The sequence below is a fragment of the Castor canadensis genome, chromosome 3 (genome assembly GCF_047511655.1).
Source record: "Castor canadensis chromosome 3, mCasCan1.hap1v2, whole genome shotgun sequence".
Lineage (NCBI taxonomy): Eukaryota > Metazoa > Chordata > Mammalia > Rodentia > Castoridae > Castor > Castor canadensis.
This window is the reverse complement of record NC_133388.1, coordinates 14,252,756-14,273,369: the sequence shown is the minus strand read 5'-3', so window position 1 is coordinate 14,273,369 and position 20,614 is coordinate 14,252,756. Positions and strand designations below refer to the sequence as shown.

The 20,614-nt window shown below is 46.9% G+C and overlaps 1 long non-coding RNA gene across 4 annotated transcripts; it reads left to right on the top strand.

Moving 5' to 3' along the window:
- Positions 1 to 1,414: 1,414 nt before the first annotated feature.
- Positions 1,415 to 20,020, top strand: LOC141421489 (uncharacterized). Of its 4 annotated transcripts, none has more exons than XR_012446040.1 (6): positions 1,415 to 1,970; positions 3,499 to 3,685; positions 6,925 to 7,152; positions 9,164 to 9,280; positions 14,796 to 16,924; positions 19,284 to 20,020. It is a non-coding gene; the product is annotated as an uncharacterized lncRNA (long non-coding RNA). The 4 variants fall into 4 exon arrangements; XR_012446039.1 differs by having other exon boundaries at positions 14,704 to 15,109; XR_012446038.1 differs by having other exon boundaries at positions 14,704 to 16,924.
- The last annotated feature ends 594 nt before the right edge of the window (positions 20,021 to 20,614 follow it).

Sequence of the window (20,614 nt, the reverse complement as noted above, 5' to 3'; positions counted from 1 at the left end):
CTCCTCATCTGTCCTATGGGAAGACTGGGACATGACCCATTGCCTGTCATCCACTGACAGGCAGCTATGTTCCCTGAAAGGGGAAGGCCCATAGCGTGGGCGTAGGTGTGCAGAACAGAGAGCTCATTCTGACTAGGCAATGGGGATGGCTTTCAGGAAGAGAAGTTATTGGTGCTAAGCTTTGGACTCTGAGTCTACCTATGGTGTTGTCTCAACAGTAGATGGCAGGGTCTGCAAGCTGCATGCTGGCCAGGGTGTCCACTGAGGCTGATCAATCAAGTGACTGCCCCAGCTCCTGGACACATACATGTTCAAACCATAGACTTTCCTATGCTCCCATGTGCAGCACCAGGCAGCTCCCAGGATGCAGCCACAACTCAGCATCCTCGTTCCTGCAGTCATGAAGGGCCTGTTCCAGCTGGAAAGACAGACAGTGAAGAACAGGGCAGACAAAAGGCTCTTCAGGGAAATAATAACACAGGGTTGCTACTATTTATCAGGTGACAATAAGACTGAACCACTTCTTCCTTGTCCTGGGTGCAAGCTCAAAAAAATTAGATCAGTTTTAGCATCAGCTAAATGAAGGTCTCTGTCCAAATGCAAAAGTCCCAATCAGCAGAGCTCAGCTCTACTACAGCCCCACTTCCTAGACTCTTGGTCTCACACATGGTTTGTGGGTAACTTCATTTCTTCCTTCTGGGGTCTTGCAGGTAGATCATGTAGACTGTACTTCATATCCCAGTGTCATAGCCAGCAATGGGCAGAGTTAAGATTGGTACCAGGTCAATCTTGCTCTTAGCTACTACCCTGGCCCACCAGCCTGCATGACTTGAAGAATCCCAGGAGGAAGGTTTGTCACATGAAGCCCTCCTGCTTTCTGGGCTGATCCATGACCCACCTCTCAAATCCCAGCCTGCTGAGTGCCCACCTGAACTGCTAGGGCCACGGGTTTTTCCTGCCCCTCCCCACCACTGCCAACTGCCTCCCTGGGGGCACACACCCAGGGACCTTTGCACTGCAGATTGGAAACTTATTTAATGAGAAACTTTTTTGCATCTTCCTTGTCTTCTTGCCAGAGGTTTCTGTATACATAACTCTGCAAACTACAGTGCAATTTCCTTGTAGAAGCGAAGGTGAATTTTATTCTCTTCTGTCAACTCCCTTTAAATATTTCTATGGCCATTTCCTCCTCCTCCTTTACAAACTGTGTATCTTTACAACTGTGTCTACACCTACATTTACAAGTATATGCATGTGTTACCTCCTTCCCTTATTTAAGCATTTCAAGAGGAGGCTGGGATCTGAAGCCACAAACTGTTAATCATCTTGGTGACCCGCCTAAGACCTGGAAAGTAATTCACGGTCAGGTTCAAGGTGAAGTCCTCACAAAATCAAATTCCAGACCCAGGAACATGTGACAGAGTCAAAGCAGGCTCAGGTGCACCAGTTCTGTAAGTTCCCAAGTGTCCTGTGAGATGGGTGAGCTTCAGGGATCAGATGGATGGTGGTATCGGTTTCCTTGGACAAGCTCCTTAACCACCCTGCTGGCCGGCTCCTCAGTAAATAATAATTAGAACGATGTTTACCTGGCCAGCCCTCGGAAGAACTGATGTCATTAAGCCCACACAGGGCTCAGCACAGGGGCACACCTGGCCAGAACTCAAAGCCTCTGTGGACTGTGAGCACATTCTGATAGACCTGGCATGTGGATGGCGTTGAGCAAGTGCACTACACATCACTGGTGACCACTGTTTCCTGCCTGGGGCACGTTGTTTTCTTGCCAGGTCCCAGGAGAGAGCTCCAGGAAGAGGCCTGCAAAGAGAGGGCGCTTTTACGGACGCAACAGCTCACCCCATCCATCGTCACGATGGTATGACAGCTTGTGGATTTCGCAGTTTCTTTGCCTTGGTTTTTTTCCATTACCAACGTAACAGCTGGTCACTTTGCACGTCTGTGCCAGCTCCACCTTGGTAAGCAGGGGAAAGGATATGACTGGGATAATTTCTCCATGTGCTAGAAAGAGCATGGGTGGGGAGCAGGGAGAGGACACCTATGGGTTTGCTCAGTCAATACCTGTTTATTAAGCTCCTAAGAAGCACCAGACACTGGACTAGGCACGGTGGGTACAAGGAGAGCCCCAGCCCTCGTGGAGCGACATTTTCTCGTGGAAAGCTGAATGAATGCATGCGTAGGTAATGAAATGTCAGCCAGCAGCAAGCACAGTATAAAGTAGGGCAGAGAGTGGAGGGAGAGGAGAGGGAGGGCTGTTCACAGAATGGTTTGGAAAGGACTCTGTTAAGAAGAAACATTTGAACAAAGACTTGAATGAGGATGAGAACCATTTGAGTATTCAGGGCAAGAGCTTTTCTGGCAGAAGGAATAGCAAATGTATATCCCCTGAGGTGGGGGCACATTAGTCAGCTACTGCTGCATAACAAGTGCCCCAAAACTGCATCACTCATTATTATTATTATTATTTTTGGTGGTACTGGGGTTTAAACTTCGGGCCTATGCTTGCTAGGCAGGTGCTCTATCCCTTATGCCATGCCCCAGCCTTGTTTAGCTTTAGTTATATTTCTAATAGGGTCTCATGTTGTTTTTGCCCCAGGGCTGACCTCGGACCTACATCCTTCTACCTACAGCCTCCCTGGTAGCTGGGATTACAGGTGCATGCCACCATGCCCTATTTATTTGTTCACATAGGGACTCACTAATTTTTTCTGCCCAGGCTGGCCTTGAACTGCAATCCTCCCAGTCTCTCCCTCCCAAGTAGCTGCTGGTTTGTTTATTCTTGATGATGCCTCTGCAAATCAGCTAGTGGTTGGCCAGTGCAGGGTGGGCTCAGCCAAGTGGGCTTTAAGTTGTGCATCTGTGTCTCCTCTTTGGATCAGCAGGCTGGGGAGGGCATGTTCTTGAGTTGGAAGAGGAGATGGGTGGGATAAGCAGAGACTGGCCAGCCATCATAGAGCCCAGCCTGGAACTGGCACATTGTAGCTGTCTACACCCCATTGACCAAATCCCATGCATGGTCAAGCCTTGTATCAGTGAAGGTGGAGAACACCCTCTACCTGCAGTGGCAGGAAAGTGAGGAACAGGGCTCATCAGTGCTCTCCAGGACACTTGCAGAAACATCAAGGCCAAGGGGCTGCAGTGGCAGCAGAGGCTGTAGGAACTGGGTGGAACCATGTCACGAGCATCTTCCATAAGAAGTTGGACTTACTCTGAGTGTATGGGAAGCCCCTGGAGACAGTTTTCTCTTATTAGATTTTAATTGAAGTTTAGCACGCATTGTAAGGTAGACAAAATATTAAGTATACAGATGGTCCCAACTTAGAGTGGTTTTACTTAGGATTTTTCAACTTTCTGATCCTGTGAAACCAATGTGCATTCAGTAGAAACCATGCTTCAGGCTGTGAATGTTGATCTCTCCTGTGGTCAGCTATCGCTTATTCGGTCTAATTCTCTCTCTCTCTCTTTCTCTTTCTCTTTCTCTCTCAGCCGGGATGTGCAGTAGGTTAGATGCATTAAATGCACTTTGACCTGCGATACTTTCAACCTATGATAGGTTCATTGGGACTTCAGGAAAACTTGAGGGGCATCTCTACAGCTCGGTGATAAATTTTTGTAACAGCAAAAGTTTGTTTTGCCTATTTTTCATCAAGCTTTATACAAATGGAATTAAACGGTATGTATTCCTTTTCATCTGTTTCTTTTGATTAGCTCTCTGTCTACGAAATTCATGCATGTCCTCACGTATGATAGTTGCGCCTCACATGGTGTTAATGCAGTCTGTTGTATGAGTGAAGCTCTGTTTATCTGTTCTGTTGATGGGTAGTTTCTAGTTTGGAGCTATAAGAATAATCCTGCTAAGAACAGTTACTTTATTTTCGAGGCACAGTAAAAGCACTTCTGTTAGGTATGAGCACAGGAGTATGTATATATGTTTGTAGGGTGGACATACGGCCAGCTTTAGTTATCTACACTCTTTTCGGCCATATCTACTAAAACTGACTATACATACACACGCATGGATAGAGAGAGAGAGAGAGAGAGAGAGAGAGAGAGAGATGCATAATATATATATGTGATCTCTTGCTCTATGGCTTGCCATTGACTCTTTCAAAAGTCTTTCAGTAAACAGAAGTCCTGGATTTTAATGCAATTTAATTTATCGATCTTTTTCTTTACCTTAGCACCTTTGGTATTCAGTTAAACAAATCTTTATCTACACAAATATCATAAAGATACTCTATGTTTTCTTGTATATGCTTTTTTATTTTATTTTCAACACTTAATGGCTCATATAGAGGATATTTAATGCACTCAAACAAATTAGTAGAAAGGTATGAGGAGAGACAATGTAAAGTTGTTGGTCAAAGGATACGAAGTTTCAGCAAAACAAGAAGAGATAAGGTTTTGGGATATAGAACAGTGGGGCAACTATAATCAATAATAATGTATGTTCCAAACTAACAGAGTGAAGCTCAAAGTTCTTGTTACAAAAAATAAGTAAATGTGGTAATGGATGTGTTAATTCACTTGATTTAATCATTCTACAATGAACACATCTCTTCAAAGATCACACTTTGCCACAAAATGTATATAGTTCTAATTTGTCAAATTAAATATTAATAAAAAATTTAAAAGAAAAAGATACACCAATTTTTAAGTGCATAAAATTATTGAAGAGGATGCTCATGAAAGGGGACACACAGATGGTCAATAGCACATGAAAGATGTTCAACACAGTGTTTATCAAAGATGTGCAAATTGCACAGTAAGAGATTCCATTTTACATCCACCAGGATGACTAACAGAAAACAAAGGGTTTGCAAGGATGGGCAGCAGCTGCTGGTGGGAACGTGTACTGAATACAAGCTCTTTGGAAAGCTTTCATGGTTTTTACTAAGATTGAATATACATACACCCTCTCAATACACATATCGGGTGTGCTCCTGGGTGCCATCTGAAGAATTGTTGAGAACATGAGTGACAGGGAAAGATTAAGAACTCACTGCAGATTGGAGAAGGCTAAAGAGAAATGATAACAAAATGCCATTGGACCAGAATCCACTGTGACAACTATCACTTCTTCTTTTGAAATCTTAGTTTTTTTCTTACTTTATTGCAATGGCTAGGGCATCAATGAGAGTTTTAAGCAGAGGAGAGGTGTGGTACGACTTGTGATTTCAAAGGATCACTCTGGCTGCTGTGTGGAGAACAAATGGGTCAGGGTGTGGCAGCAAGGAGGCCTGGTGAGGAGACTTTTGCAATAATCCAGGCAAGAGATGAAAGCAATTTGGACAGGCATGGGAGCAAGGAGGAGAAATATAGTCAGATTCCAGAGATGTTTTGAAGGTATTACCAGTGGAATTTTCCTTCCATGTAGGGAAGGGAAAGGGAGACAAGAAGACATGGACTCAGCAGCCAGCGAAGGAGGAGAAAAGTCAGAAAGCAAGTGAAGGACATGTTTTGAGACCAAGCAAGTAGCCACCACTGTGTCAAATTCTTCCAGAAAGATGACGGTGAACATTGACCAGTGGACCTGGTAAATGGGAAGGAAGTCTGAGGACTACTAACTACAAGTGAAATGGGGAAAAGGTTCTATTTATAAACAGTCAGTGGCAGGGCATTCACAGTGCCAGACGCAGGACTCAGAACCATGGTTACTGTGACCCCAATGAGAGTAGGCACCCTGTACCTCTGGAATCACAGGGGTGGCAACCCTGTGCAGAATGAAGGAACAGCCACCACCACTCCAAACACTTGTCACAAAGAGCCTTGAAGTTGCTGTGAGCTCTGACGTGAGCCACACTGTGCTATGGCCTATCAGTCTGTAAGTCCAGGTGAGTGGGGTAGAAAATCTAGGTGAAATTTCATGCAAAGAAAATCCCCTGGCTTTGTTATAACTGCCAGGTTCCCATTGAAACTGTTCAGTAGGGGTGGGGAGGTGGGGCCCGGTTCACTGGGAAGACTCACTTCTTTTAGCATATTGATGGCCAACAATCCTCTGATGTGTCAGTCACCAATGTGTCCATTCATTATTCACCCATTCACAGCTCATTTATTCGTAACTAGGGCCATGCAAATGCATGCGCCATGGTTCAAAGTCCTGTGTGTGTGTGTGTGTGTGTGTGTGTGTGTGTGTGCGCGCGCATGCATATGCATTTGAAAGGGAGATGGCAGAAGGTAAAGACTACACAGCAAGTAGGATGAACGCCATGATGGAATGGAGACAGGAAGCCCAGGAATAAGGGAGAGAGGATTTGGCTTCACCAGGACAGGTGGTAACAGCCTCCTTGTGTGGTGGGGGCTTGGCTAGGGCTGGGACAAAGAGATCAAGTCCTCTAGATGGAATGAGATGGGAAGGCCTCTGGGGCAGATGGAACAGCACCTGTGAAGGCAAGAAACTGTAAGGCCCAGAGCAGGAGCAGTGAAGACTGGCAGGAGCAGAGCCAGCACAAGTGATGATAGGAATAGTTAGTGGTGACATTAGCGCTGCCTGACATTTATTTACTTGGTTGAATAATGACATCTTGTGGGTGCTTGCTGCGTGCAGCCCCTTTAAATGGAAAGGACATTGTCTTGTAGTGTTTAGGTGTAGCTATCTTATTCTGTGTTTGCCAAGGCCCTGAGACCTTGGCCGCCATGCATAGACACACCCATTCTGGGACTTGCAAAGAAAGGGGCTAAACACAGATTTTATGATCTTTGTCTTCTCATCCATAGCAGAGCATAGGGGACAGGCCCAGAGGCTGGAGTGTTCCTAAGTGAAAGGTTCATGTGCACTGTGAACCTCTCCCTGCCCACTCCACCTCTAGCCCAATGCTCCTCCAATCTAGGGGCGTGGCTAGTGCTGCTGTGTCCTCTGAGTCCGGTAAACAAGGTGACCTCAGAGTGAGATGTGTGTTTTCTCTGCTTCAGGTTCACAGTGGTTGGTGTGGTGATTGGACTCAGCCTAAAGAAATCTCAAGGGATTCAAGAGGCACTTGAAGTGACTTTGGCACCAGAGGAGGACAGGCTAACTGTACTACTGTGACAATAGGGGAAAAGATGCAGAAGAGTTCCCAGGGACTTAGATACCAGCTGGACCTTTGCTCCCTGCATCAGACCCTAGCCAAGGGAGGGAAAATGTGTTAACTATGATTGAAGGTAGGAGTTTTAATTATTACACAGGATGGATGTTCTATGCTGGTATGAGATCAGGGGACGACTGTGACCATAGGATTCGTAGTACAGAAGTATCCAAGAGTGAGCAGATGAGCCATGAGCACTGCCTAAGATTTCTTCATGGAGCAGGACAGCCCCAGGTCTGAGCAAACCATAGGTGGACAGGACACGTGTATGCCGAGACTGGGGGGATGTTCAGTGGCTCTACCCTATAAGCCCTGCTCCTGTAATGCACATTACAAGCCTTGCAGCCATTCTCTCAGGTCGGCCTTATCCCAGTTTCACAGGTGAGGCGTGTGGGAGATGAGAGGTCTTGTAGCCGCCCCAGAGTTTTGAACAAGAGGTCTTGTTGCAGTCCAGAGCCGGCCGGGTTGATGGGTCTCCCTGGGAGTGAAGAGGATTCAAGAACTTGTATGGAAGCCATTTCTGTAACGGGCTGACTGTTTGCTTGCTGAACTGACTGGAGTATGTGGCAGGCTTTGGGAGGAAGAGGCAGGTGGAGATGGGGTGTAGATGGGACTCTGGTGTTGGAACTCTGTCCCACTGGGTGAGACTAGAAAAAGAGATCTTGACAGGCAATGGGTGAGTCCTCAACTGGGTAGGGTGCTTATACCCTACACTTAGGATGGAGCTGCAGGAAGAAGTCAAGAGATGCAAAGGGTCAGAAATCCACCCTTGGGTAGGGGTCAGGAGAAGAGAGATTGCAGGACAACCCCACACTTCTGCTTCCCCCCAAAAAGAAGTTTCATGTAAGTGGGAAGGAAAAGCCAAAACAACCACGAGTGAGGCAGGTTCCAAGACATGGAACAGGAGTGAGGCTTCTAGAAACAGATGTCTCCACGGAATGGTGACCCGTTGCCTTGGTCATTTGCGCAGCCCAGGGAAGCAGCTCCCGAGAAGGCACAGGGCAGGGGAGAAGGTGGTGGTACACAGCTCCTCAGCTCTCTTCTTACAGGCTCAAGGACAGAGCTACACATCACTGTGCAAGCTGCCTTCCAGCTCTGTCTCTGTCTAGCTGTGACACCCTGGGAGACATATAGCCTTTGGACATCCTTCAGACCTTGACAAAGGTTTACAAGGATGCCAAAGGCCCATGGCTAAGAGCTTACCAGTCCCCAAGGTCTACTTTGGGCTTCTCTACAGCAGAAAGGGCACCTGCCCCATGCCTGCTTGACCTTGACTCCAGGGAATGGCCTACAGATGCAAAGAGGTCTGATTTGTTTAGTATTTTACTGGCCTCACCTGGATCCATTGATATTTGCAAGTGTCAATTATATGAACCAAAAAAAAAGGCCCAGCTAAGCTTTCAGTGTTCACAAAAAAATGTACCCACTCCCCCTACCCACCATCTCCCAAGGGATCAGATGATTTCTGGGTGACCCAATGGAGTCAACACAGATTTGGGCAGGGCTTGGAGCCCAGCTATGCTGATTACTATGGGCTCTTGAGCAAGTCACTGCTTCCCACTGATGGACAGTTTTCCCTTCTGTAAAATGGGCATGTAATTCTTACCCTGAGGTCTCAAAAGGCAGCCATGGAGATGCAGTAAGATAAAGGATGGGGACTTACAAGTGGCAATGTGCATTCAGAGGTAAAGACCCAGATATTACTCTGAACCTACAGGTGGCTCCCTCACTTCCCGTTTCATGGCACCTATCGGGTTGATGTCAGTGTATTCTGCACTGGATGGGGGTGTGGAACCAGAGCGTGAGCTGGGAGAGACAGAGGCTGGCTGGCTGTTCTCTTGGTGTAACTTCTTGACCCCCAGGGGCAGGTCAGTGCCAGCCACACTCAGAGCAGGTCTCATTGACAGCATTTCATGGAGCACCTGTGTGCTGGTCACCTCTCCTGCAACTCTCAAACCCCTGAGGGCTGTGCTCTGTGTGTTTTAGGCCTTGTCTAGCTGTGTGCAGGTGGCAGGTGGCAGAGCTAGGATTCAAAACCTGTTTACATCTAACATCCAGTCTCCTTCTTCCACCCCTCCATCCTCCAGCACCAACAATATGCTCTCCCCAGCCAGTGTGTGTGCAAGAACACCAGGCAGGTGGAGTGCACGACCCTGGCTGCCACAAGCCTCCTATTCAACCCCATCAAGAATCAGCACCCGCAAGTACGTATGTCTCAGGTAACTGACATTGCCTAGAAAACATTCACCACCTTCAAAGTCTTTTTTGTTTAAAAACTTCCTAAATCATATCATCCTAGTGCTAGCTCCTCCATAGAGGACAGACAACTCCCAAGTTTATGTGTAAATTTGATTTCCAGTGCAAAAGATACTGTGTTGAAGTCATGTTAGCAAATCTGATTCCTCCCTAGAAGTGACATGGTAACATTGTGTATCCTTCAACAGGCCCCCAAGGCCCAAGTTTGTTTCGTTTTGTGGTACTGGGGTTTGAACTCAGGGCTTCGCACTTGCTAGCCAGCACTCTACCTCTTGAGGCATGCCCACTATCCCTTTTTGCTCTGGTTATTTTGGAGCTAGGGTCTTGCTTTTGCCCAAGCCAGCCTGGACTACGATCCTCCTTATTTTACACTTCCCGAAGTCACTGGGATGACAGGCTCAAATCACCAGCTTCACCCCCTCACACACATACCCCATTGAGATGAGCTGGCCTGAGACCATGATCTCAATCTCAGCCTCCAAAGTAGCTAGGATTACAGGCATGAGCCACCAGTGCCCAGCTAAAGCCCAAGTTTTAATACAAATGGTTGGGTTTAATTGACTAGGAGGGAGTGGTTAAGGGAATGTAATGGAGGGATGAACTGGTTCAAAGTACACTGTATTCTCCTATGGCATTATCACAATGAAATTCCCTTGTACTATTAATGTGTGCTAATAAAAATTTTAATTTATCAATTAATGGACTTAGTCACTGTATCCCTTATATCTGAAACTCAGTAGATGCTTAATAAACCTGTGTGGAGTCAAGGAAGGAATGAAGATATACTGGCGAGTTCAAGGCTATAAAACAAAATACAGCAATCAGTAACATTCATCATTCAGTCCTGCAGTGGCCAAGCAGGCTGCTGCTGGTCTCCCTCTCTTTAGTTAATCAATTTAGCTGGACATTTACACGTTTTATTAATCTATTGGAGGAAGCAAGGTTGACCTTATGGTTACTGTTGCTTGTTCGCTTGTTTTTCCATTGATTTCTACTCAACTTTATCATTAACTTTCTACTAGTTCAAGTTCAGTTTGTTCTCTCCCTCCATTTTTTTTAATGTGAATGCATAGATCATTGATTTGAAAGCCGTATTCTCTTTTTAATATAATGTGAGCATCCAAAGGTATAAATTTCTCCCCAAGAAGTGTGTTAGCTGTACCCTTTTAATTTATTTAGGGTTTTGTAGGGAACTGAATCCAGTGCCCCACATATCCAAATATGTTATATTATCATTCAGTTTTTAAATATTTTCTAAGTCTCTTTGTGATTGTTTTTCTTTGACTCAAGAATTTAGAAGTGCTGAACAAAATATCAAAATTTTATATAAAGGCAGATTTGTAATGAGGCTGTGCTGATTGATACAGCAGCCTGAGGCAGAAGAAGCATCATTAATACCGATTCTATCTGTATTTAAATTTTTGTTCACCATGGGGTTTTTTTGTATTGAGTTTTGCAATTTTTGCATTTTTTGGTGGCACTGGGATTTGAACTCAGGTCCTCACACTTGCTAGGCAGGCAGGCGCTCTGTCACTTGAGCCACTCAGCCAGCTCTTTGCACTATTTTCGATTTTTAAAAATATCACTTATCTCTATTACAGTTTCTTGGTGCTCCCTTAAATTTTGCACACACAGCATCTGTCTCGCCTCCCCCTCCGTAGTCCTGGCCGGGTTCTATCAGTCACAGAGAGAAGTGTGTTACACTCCCCGAGTATGATGGTAGACAGGCAAATTCTGTCAGCTCCTACTTCACCTGTTTTGGATCCTCTGTTAAAGTGGTTGTTATTTTTAACATGTGGACCATTTTAACATTATGAAATGTTCCTCTTTTCCTGTGTATCAGTGCACCCTGACTTAAACTGTACCTTGCAATTTTGTTCACGCTAGCTTTCTGTACTTAGTATCTTCATGTTCAGCATTTGCTATCATTTTATTTCTTCAGTCTCTCTTGTTTACAGCGTAGAGTTAGAGCTTGCCATTTTTTGCTTTTTAATCCAATCTAATGACTGCTGTCATTTAACTGAGTGTTTCTTCCATATTTAAAGTAATTATTGGTGTGGATGGGGATAAGCCTCTGTTTCCCACTGGTTTTGTTTTTTTCTTTTCTTTGTTTCCTTATTGTCCATTTAGGCTTTCCTCTGGATAATTCAGTATTTCTTAGTGCTCCAATTTCTCTCTTTATTAGCATTTTAGCTGTATCCATTTGTGTTATTTTTAGTGATTCTTTTAGGTATTACAATGTGCAGCCTTAACGTACCTTGGTTTACCTTGAAGTAAGATTCTACCACATTAGGTCAAATGTAAGAACCGCAGTGGCTTCAAGCCATTTTTTCTTCTCAGGTCCTTTGGACTTTTTTGTCATATATTTTATTTCTACAAAATCATAAACCCCACACTTTACAAAGTGTTTGCTGTAAGTGCTTCACTGTCTTTTAGAAGCCAGGTACCTGTGGATCATACCTGTAATCCTAGCTACTTGGGAGGCTGAGATTGGGAGGCTCGAGGTTCAAGGCCAGCCCCAGGCAAGTAGGTCGCAAGACCCCATCTCCAAAATAACCAAAGCAAAATGGACTGGGGAGTGCGGCTCAAGCAGTAGAGCTCCTGCTTTGCAAGTGCAAAACCCTGAGTTCAAACCCCAGTCCCACCAAAAGAAAAGAAAGAAACAGACCCAGTAGCTCAACCTCTCCTTTTTTCCTTGAGTTCTTCTTTTCCACCTGCATCACCTTTTGTCAGTCTGAAGCGTTTCTGATGTTCTTTGTCATGCAGGGCAGTTCTGCTGGCAGTAAATTCCCTCAGCTATCTGTCAGAGAGTGTTTACATTTCCTAGTTTGGAAGACAGTCCTTTATGGGATATAGAATTCTGGGTTGACAGTTGTTATTGCCAGCACTTTTAAAGATATCATCACATACCATGCTGAGGTTTTGCTAAAGATATATATGCTAGATGATGGTGATCCCATAAGATTATAACACCTAGTGACTTTGTGGCCATCTTAGTTTGTTTGGGGACATTCTATGGTGTTTCCACAATGACAAAATCACCCAATGGTTTTTTTAAATATATTCGTTATAATTCTTAATTATTCCCAGCTGGAGGGTTGGTCTGATCCAAGCCACCCCACCACTTACCTACTGTAAGTGGGCCCCGGCCTTCCGAGCTTCCGTCTCAGTCTCTCCTCCTTCTTACCTGCTGTCTCCTAACTGGGAGCCAGGGGATCAGATGATCACACGGTGGGAATGTGTAGAAGGTAGGGTGAATGGCTCTAGCCAACTCCTGTGACTAAGCTCTGTGAATTTCTATTCAAAAACCTCTGTGTTCCTTTCCTGGAGAACAGAGTGATGCAATGAAATGGAGATGGGCCCCAGAGTCTTGGAAATGCACTTCAGTTCTCTGCACTTGGTTCTGCACCTGGGAAGTGGGTTGAATTGAATCTCAGATTGCTGTGGGGAATATATGGAAGGTACCTCACCCAGCCCTGGGACACAGCACGTTCTTCTTTTCCTTTACCCTTTCCCTCCTGTTCTGGAAGACGCTGTCAATTTAGAATCTACTCCAGATGTTCAATTAGGATGTTTCGAGGCATTAATATATACTTGAACCAGTTTGCTTTTTTGACGTGGCCCTCCAACTCATGATCCTCCTGCCTCAACCTCCAGCACTGCCACACCCAGCTTTAATTTTCCTACAATTGTGTGTACTACAACAAACTGTAAACGCACCAAAGATTCCATTCCTCATTGCAAACTCTTATTCGGTACTTTGTATTACACACCTAGGTTGAGTGCCTCAGAGTATGTCAAAAATAGAAATACCTGATTTTGTTCTGGGGTTGGTGAAGTCCAGTCACTTATCAGCACACAGGGGACAGTGTGGGGGGAAGCAATGTGGTCTGATGTCTGTCATGGCAGTGTAACTTGAGGACAGATAAGAGTGACCCACCTGCCTTGGGAGAAGTGCAGCCTGCAGCAGATCCAGCTCCACCCAGCTGCCTTCTGCTGAACATGTGGTAGATTGAGCAAAGAGAGTGCCAGACTCCCTGCTCTGCCTCACTCACCACCTGCCCAGAAAACGCCATGTAAACAGAGCCAGGGAAAGGAGTCACTGCGCTAGGACTGTTTTTAGGAATTATCACTGACTCTTCTCAAAGTGTGTAAAGTTCCTAATCCAACAGGATTAGAGGATTACAATTCCATTCTTTCTAGAATCCAGGTTTGGAAACCTCTTAAGAAGAAGACTGCTTGGCTGGATGGAGGAGAGTTAAGATGTCTTGTAGGCTGGCACGCTCACGTATGTGTACAATCCTTCACCTGGTCGTTGGCTCATTCAGCTGTTGTGGTCAAATATTTCCTGAGCATCTATGATGTGTGAGACCCTGAGCCAGGCACTCGGTTTTCCTAAGGCACATGTGGTGGCCGCCTTGCCCGCTCCCCACTCTTTTGGCATCGGTACCCTGATCTTGTCTCTTCCAATGGACATGGCCCTAGCTCAACTGCTATCCAGGTGGGTCCAAGTGAGGCCAATCAAGAGTTCTCCCCTGGAATTTGGATACAGGCAGAGGTTCATGAAGATGACAGGGTTGCTGTTGGTCCACGCCCTGGAGTGAAGACTCTGCATGTGCCTGCCACTGGGCTCCTGAACTCCCTCACTCCAAATGACCAAATCTGGTCATTGGTTTTTCTTTTAATATTTTTTTTTGAGATACTAGGATTTGAATTTAGGACCTTGCCGTTTCCAAGCAGGCACTCTATCACTTGAGTCACGCCTCAGCCCTTTTTACTTTTGTCATTTTTGAATGGGGTCTTATGCCTAGGCCAACTCGGACCATGATGTCCCTATTTCTGCTTCCTTGTAACTGGGATGACAGGTGCATGCCCAGATTTTTTTTTTTTTTTCAATTGATTGAGATGGAGAGCTCTCAAACTTTTTGCCTGGGCTGGTCTTGAACCACGATTCTCCAGATCTCTGCTTCCTAAATAGCTATGATTACAGGTGTGAACCACCTTGCCTGGCTCTTGTAATTCTTTGAGCTCTCTCAAATCCTGCCAATTGATCCCGTTTTGTTCTAGCAAACTTAAGCAGTTTGTTTCTATGGCTAGCAACCACAGGACCTTAACACAGACTCTGGCACCAGCTCACAGTGTAAGGGGAGAGACAGTGAACAGAGTACCAGGTACTCTGGTGGTGATGCTATAGATACTCTGGGAGCCCAGAGAAGCGACCATGATTAATTTTTTTCTCCTTGGTTCTCAGTAACCAAACAGCCTCCCCAGATGTTCCAGGTATCCATCCTTGCGTAATGAACCACTGCACCTCTTTGGGGCTTAAAATATTGATGCACTATTACCTCTTATGGTTTTGTTATTTGCCTAGGCTCAGCTGTCAGCACTTGCTTAGAGCGTGCCCTCCTGTTTGTAGCAAGAGCTCAGCTGGGGCTGGCGTAATCTGAATGCTTGGCCACACAGGATGTGCAAGATGGCTCCCACAAGCGGCAGACATGCTGGCCATCAACCCCAGAGCACAGCTGAACATTTGCACTTGGCCTCAACCTGTGGGGACTTCTTAGAGCACAGTGACTCGGTTCAGAGACATGGCTCCAAGACCAACCTAAGGAGCCCCAGGGGACACTGCAAGACTTCTCACCCTGGAAGTTCCAAATATCGCCGGTGCCATGTTCTTTCTGTTGGTCAAGCAAGCCATGAAAGCCAGCCCAGATTCAAGGCGTGCAGTAGAATTGGAGTCATGGAAACAGGCTGCGGAAGTCCACCTGGGAGTGGAGGTGCTGTTGAGCTCATCTTGCTAGGAATTCCTTCTAGAATATTCCGTGGGCCCCACTACTTGGTGTATGACCTGGGTCTCTCCCAGATGACAGATGTGACTTTGCAAATACCAACCCTCAGGGTGTCCTTGTCAAGTGTCAAGCCAAATTCAAAGCATTAGGTACAACCTCTGGTTCTCATCTCAGTTCTAACCCTAAGGTGTGCTGTGTGACCTTGGTACATTGCTTCACCTCTCTGAGTTTCAATTTTCTCTTCTATAAAATGACTATTAGTTATACCTTCCCTGCTGAACGCCTGGAGTTATTGTGAAAAACAAATGAAACAAAAATGAAGGCATTTTGCAAACTGTAAAAACCAGGGCAGTTGCAGGTAATGACAGCTCCGTTTTGGAGAGCTTCACAGGTGCCAGCCTTGTTCTATTGCATTACTCTGCCAATTTTGCTGCATGGGTGGCAGCTTTACAAATGAGGGAACAAGTTCTGATAAATTAATGTTCTTATTTGAGTCACCTGCTGTAAGGTTGAAGCCCTAGTGTCTGAGTCGGCTTCCCTCAGGGATGCTTTTCTGTTGCTATGGGAGGTGGGTAAGACGCCACAGATTCTGGCTTAGGGTGGGTACTCCATGCAGGTTGGTTGAATGAATGAACAACCACCCTGGCATTTTGCCAGGAGGCCTTCCAGACCTTCAAAACCTCAGTTTCATTATCCTTGCATTACTCATGTCCTGCAGTTTAACAAAGCAGGCCGTTAGGTACGAGAAATCCAGGTTTATTTCAGATTCGGATTGCCAGAATTAGCAGACCTTACCTGTATCTAGGGTACCTGGCCATACTTCTGTTGGGGTGCCCACCTCGTACCCAGGCCACTTCTCTCCCTTGGTCCACCTTCCCTCCTTCATTGCTTGGACCTCAGCTGTGCCTTATGCACCAGGCACCATGCTTGTCCTGGGAATGCAGTGTGGCCACTGTTTCTCCAGTGTGCTATCCCATTCCTGACCCCAGAGGCCAGCCCAGTGTCCCTCCACCTTGAACTATGCCTAGCTCAGAGGACACTGGCCAGTAAAGGCTTATTAGCTGAGTAAATAAATGCATGAATGTTCCCAGTGAATGATTTTGGAAAACGCTCAGGTCTTGTTCCAGTTCAGTGAAAAGAGAACATTTGGCTTCAGCTGGGGTTCATTCGGCCTTGGGTTTCTGGGATCATCTCCGTCCAGGGCTCTATTGAGGAATGTAGGGTTTTGCCTGAGCTGGGGGTGGCTCTAGGGGGTCTGAGAACAGTGATGGATGACTTTGTTAGGGGCAGAGAGGCACTGGAAGCCTTAATCTTTAAAATCCCCAGGACCCTGAGGTTGCAGCTCAGGATCAGAGGGGGTTCATGCCTTGGGGGCAGGAACCCTGGCCCCAAGTGTGACCTTTATCTCAAGACTCTTGGTGACATGGTGCCAACCTCAGACAATACACAACAACGTACAGTGCTCCAGCCCAGGCTGCCCTGGCTCAACTGGGCCACAAGCAAGGCGTTGAGACAGCAACCAGGCACTCTCTGCAGGCGGGTTGAGCCCAGGGGAGGGGCACTGAGGTCTCTTTGTTCAGGAGCTCATGTGAGTGGGGATAGTTGCTTAGCCACCCACATAAGTATGCAAAGCCTCCCTGACCCCTGCAGTGGAAAAAACCTGCCCAGCCATCCCCAGCCTGAGGCAGAATCAAGTGCAAGACCAAGAAAGCTGGGCTTGAGAGCAGAGCCGGGTGTCCTGAGGGGTAGCTACCTGTCTCATTCTGTACCAGAGCCCTCAGACCTTGAAGTCTCTATTTTCAGGTAAGAAAGTCGAGACTCAGAGCACTTGCACAGGGTTGGACAACCAAGAACTGAAAACTCCAAACTTACAGGAGTGCAAGTGATACCCTGTGAAAGCGATGGAGATTATAAGATAGTTCTGTTTGTTTTGGAAAGCACGGTTGCATGCGTTTTGGTTGGGGACTCTGCAGGAGGCCACCAAGTAATGGAAAGAATGTGGGCCTTGGGTACAGACACTTCCAGGCTCAAATTCTGGCTGTTTGCTATAGCTGTGTGACCTTGGACAGGTCTTCTGACCTCTCTGTACTCCGCCCCCAATAGTACTGACTTCACAAGCTTGTGGAGAGAATCCAGCCCAGCCCTTAGCCAAAACCAAACCCAAAGTGGGTCTAACAGATGGTTTGGTCATTGCTGTTGCCCACATCCACCCAGATTCTCAAAGGACCCTCAGAGTTGTGACATTCCTAGGCTTCAACACAGCCAGGCCAGGCATCTCCTCTCTGGGCTTTGGGTCCCCTCTGCACAATGTCAGGAGATAGAGACTTGGGCCTAGAACAGACTTCTGACTTGCAGCAGTGACCATGTTGGGCCAGGTAGTCTCTGTTGGGGTGGGCTGTCCTATACATCACTGCCCACCAGATGCCCCAGCACCTCCCTTCCCAGCTGGAAAATGTCCAGGCATTGCCACATTTCCCCTGGAGTAGAAGAACAGAAAGCAGCCCTTGCTGTGTGCCTAGTGCTCTGCTGGGCTCTGTGGGCAGCAGCCCTGCTCTCCAGGCCCTCATCTTCAATTGGAAATATCCAGTAATCAGCACTCACACAGACACAGCCCAACTATGTGAGCATTCACTCAGCCCCTTCTCCGTGCAGGATCCTCCTGGTCCTGAGGTCCAGGTTGGGGCATTGCCCCCTTTAGGAGGCTGGCTGGCCTTCCCCCAGGCTAGGTGAAGGGTAACCTCTGGGCTTGGCCTCCCAACTCTCTTGGAAATTATGGTTATGGATTGAGGCTCAGTCAGACATGATAGATGACTTGTCCAAGGTCATGCTGTGACTAAGAACCAGGTCTCTTCCTACTGGAGCCATTTGGGAGCTGTTGATGGCATGTTAATAACACTAACTGGCTAAGGAGGTCCTGGGTCCTGGGGACAGGCAACCCTCTGGAAGGACAGGACCTGAGGCCATGGGTACAGTAGGAGTCTGAACGGCAAGACTGGAAAAGCCTAGGTTACAACTCTCTGCAACGATCCTTACCTTATTGGCTGTGGCCTCTGCGCCTTTAACCTTTCATGTCTGTAACATAGGAATGGTTACACCTAACCCACAGGGATCCTCTGGAGTTTGGGCAAGGCCACACAGGCAGGTGCTCAGTTGTAATAAAGATGACTGCTAGGCCTGACTTGGGTGGCCTGCAAATAGCTGGCTTCCCTGTGACTGCTTCAGGGCCTAGAGCACCCCCACTCCCGGGAATGCCTGGGACAGCAGTGGGTATTTGAACCAGTCAATGAGGGGTGACAGTGCCTCCTCTTGTACAGTTGGCAGAGTCCAGGGGCTTGGCTCCCTTCGCCTCACTGAGCTGCCTGGGCCTGGCTGGCACCTCCACCTGCCATTTGGCAGATCCTGTTGGCCACAGAGCTGCTCATAAAGATGTCCCAAAGATGGCCCCTTTCCCAGGTAAATCCTTTTGTGTGGCCTGAGGATCCACCCTCCTCACATCCTGCCAGGCCTGCCTTTCTTGGTTCAGCAGGTTCATTCTTCCATATCGCTAAGGTAACTCTTGCATCTTCCTCTGGGGAACAAAAGTACAGTGAACTTGGAACAGATGCGCTGGGAGATTATTGGACACACGCCTACTGACTTTGTAGTAGAGTAGAGGAGGCTCTTTGTAGCAGGCAGAGCGATGCCTTCCATCATTGGTACCCTTTGTACCCTGCCCTCCTGGGACCCTGGGTGGCAGGGTTGATCCTTGCTGTGAACATGGTTCTCAGCTGAGCCCTTCCCTCCCAGGAGCAGGGAGGGCTCTTCTTCCTCTATGTTGCCAGCACCTTCCCTTTAGCCAATACCTGATAAGCTTGCCATGAGCAGACATGAGCCTGGGCACCCAGATGCAGAGAAGCCTGGACAAGGCAGGCTCTCAGGCCAGCTTCCACTAGCATCAATGGCCCCCTTAGTCCCCTGGAATTTCCACGGAGGGTGAGGATAGTGACGGGGCTGTCTCCACCTGTGCTGATCTGGGCTGGCCGGTCAGATAATAGTTATGAATCCTCTCATGCTGTTTGGGGAAATGAGGAGATGTCCTTGCTCTGGGAGCTGCACTTTATCAGCCAGGCAAGTGGGTTTTTCTGACATAAAGGGTAACCTGTGTGTGTGCTCTGTTTTCCAGGTGTGAGGAGCTGATCCCCAGCCATGCAGCAGAGGATTGCTGAACTGGGAGGGAGGGATAGAACACTCCAGCTCCAGGGGTGTCAGGTAGTCATGCTAGGCTGGCAGTGTCTCCCACGGCGACCCTGTTGCTGTCATTTGATGATTTCCCTGGGACCCTTTGGCCACCTTGTCTGTGCATAAATGAAGAGAAGGGCTACCTGACTGAGCCATGGATGATGCTGAAGGTCAAGGGATAGACTGTCTTTGTGAGAAATGACTTTGTCCTCTTCATTGTGATACTCGCTAAGGGTACCCATTGGCTCTTTTCTTGGTGGGAGACTAGATTCTAGTCCCAACCAGCTGATAACCTCAAGGAATTCACATCATTGCTCTGAGCTTGGGGAGGTTGGGCTAGCTGGGCCCCAGGCCCTCCAAGTCCTGGATCTGACACTCTTCTCTGTGGGAGTACAGAGACAAGCAAGGGTTCCCAGTAAGTGAGAGGAGCCAGGCAGCCATGTACCTGGGGCTTGACCTGCTGGTCTCTTCTCCTCACCCAGCCCTTCCCTTGTGGGATCCCTGTGAGAGTTAAAGAGGCCATGTGTGTCAAGGTCTGGCACCTAGTGACCGCTCTACAAATGGTTCCTCCTCTTTTACTTCCTGCTTCCACCCTCTTCTGCCCTCTGGGCCAAGATCTTGGTTTTCAGTTGGCCTCAAGTGACAAAAACAATAAATGAGCTTATGTTTTTCAATGTTTAACCAGTCTTTGGGCAGGTTATTTTCAGGAGGCAAGAATAACTATGACTTACAAATTTTTCAGCCTTTTAAAAAACAACATAAAACAAAACCCTAACTCATATTAGAATCTTCCAAGGAGATTAAAAACCATATTAATTCAGTGAAAATCAGTGCTCTCCAACAGGGCTGGGGGAGGGACCATTGCCCCAGGAAACATTTTTGTATCTTAGGACTGGAAGGACAAAACCACCATCTGGTGAGTAGTGGTCCAGCTTGCTGCTAACACTCTGCAATGCACAGGACAGCCCTTGACACAAGAATTATCTGGATTAAGAAAATGTGGTATTTATACACAAAGGAATTTTACTCAGCCACAAAGAAGAATGAAATTGTGTCATTCACAAGTAAATGGATGGAAATGGAGAACAACATCTTAAGTGAAGTTAGCCAGGCTCAGAAGGCCAAAAATCTCATGTTCTCCCTCATATGCGGATTATAGACCTAAAACAAATCCAGTATTATTATAAGACACGGGTCACACACTAAGGGGAGAACGTGCATGGGAGGAACAGGGAAAGGGAAGGAAACCTAAAACTTGAATGTGGTTAATGTGCC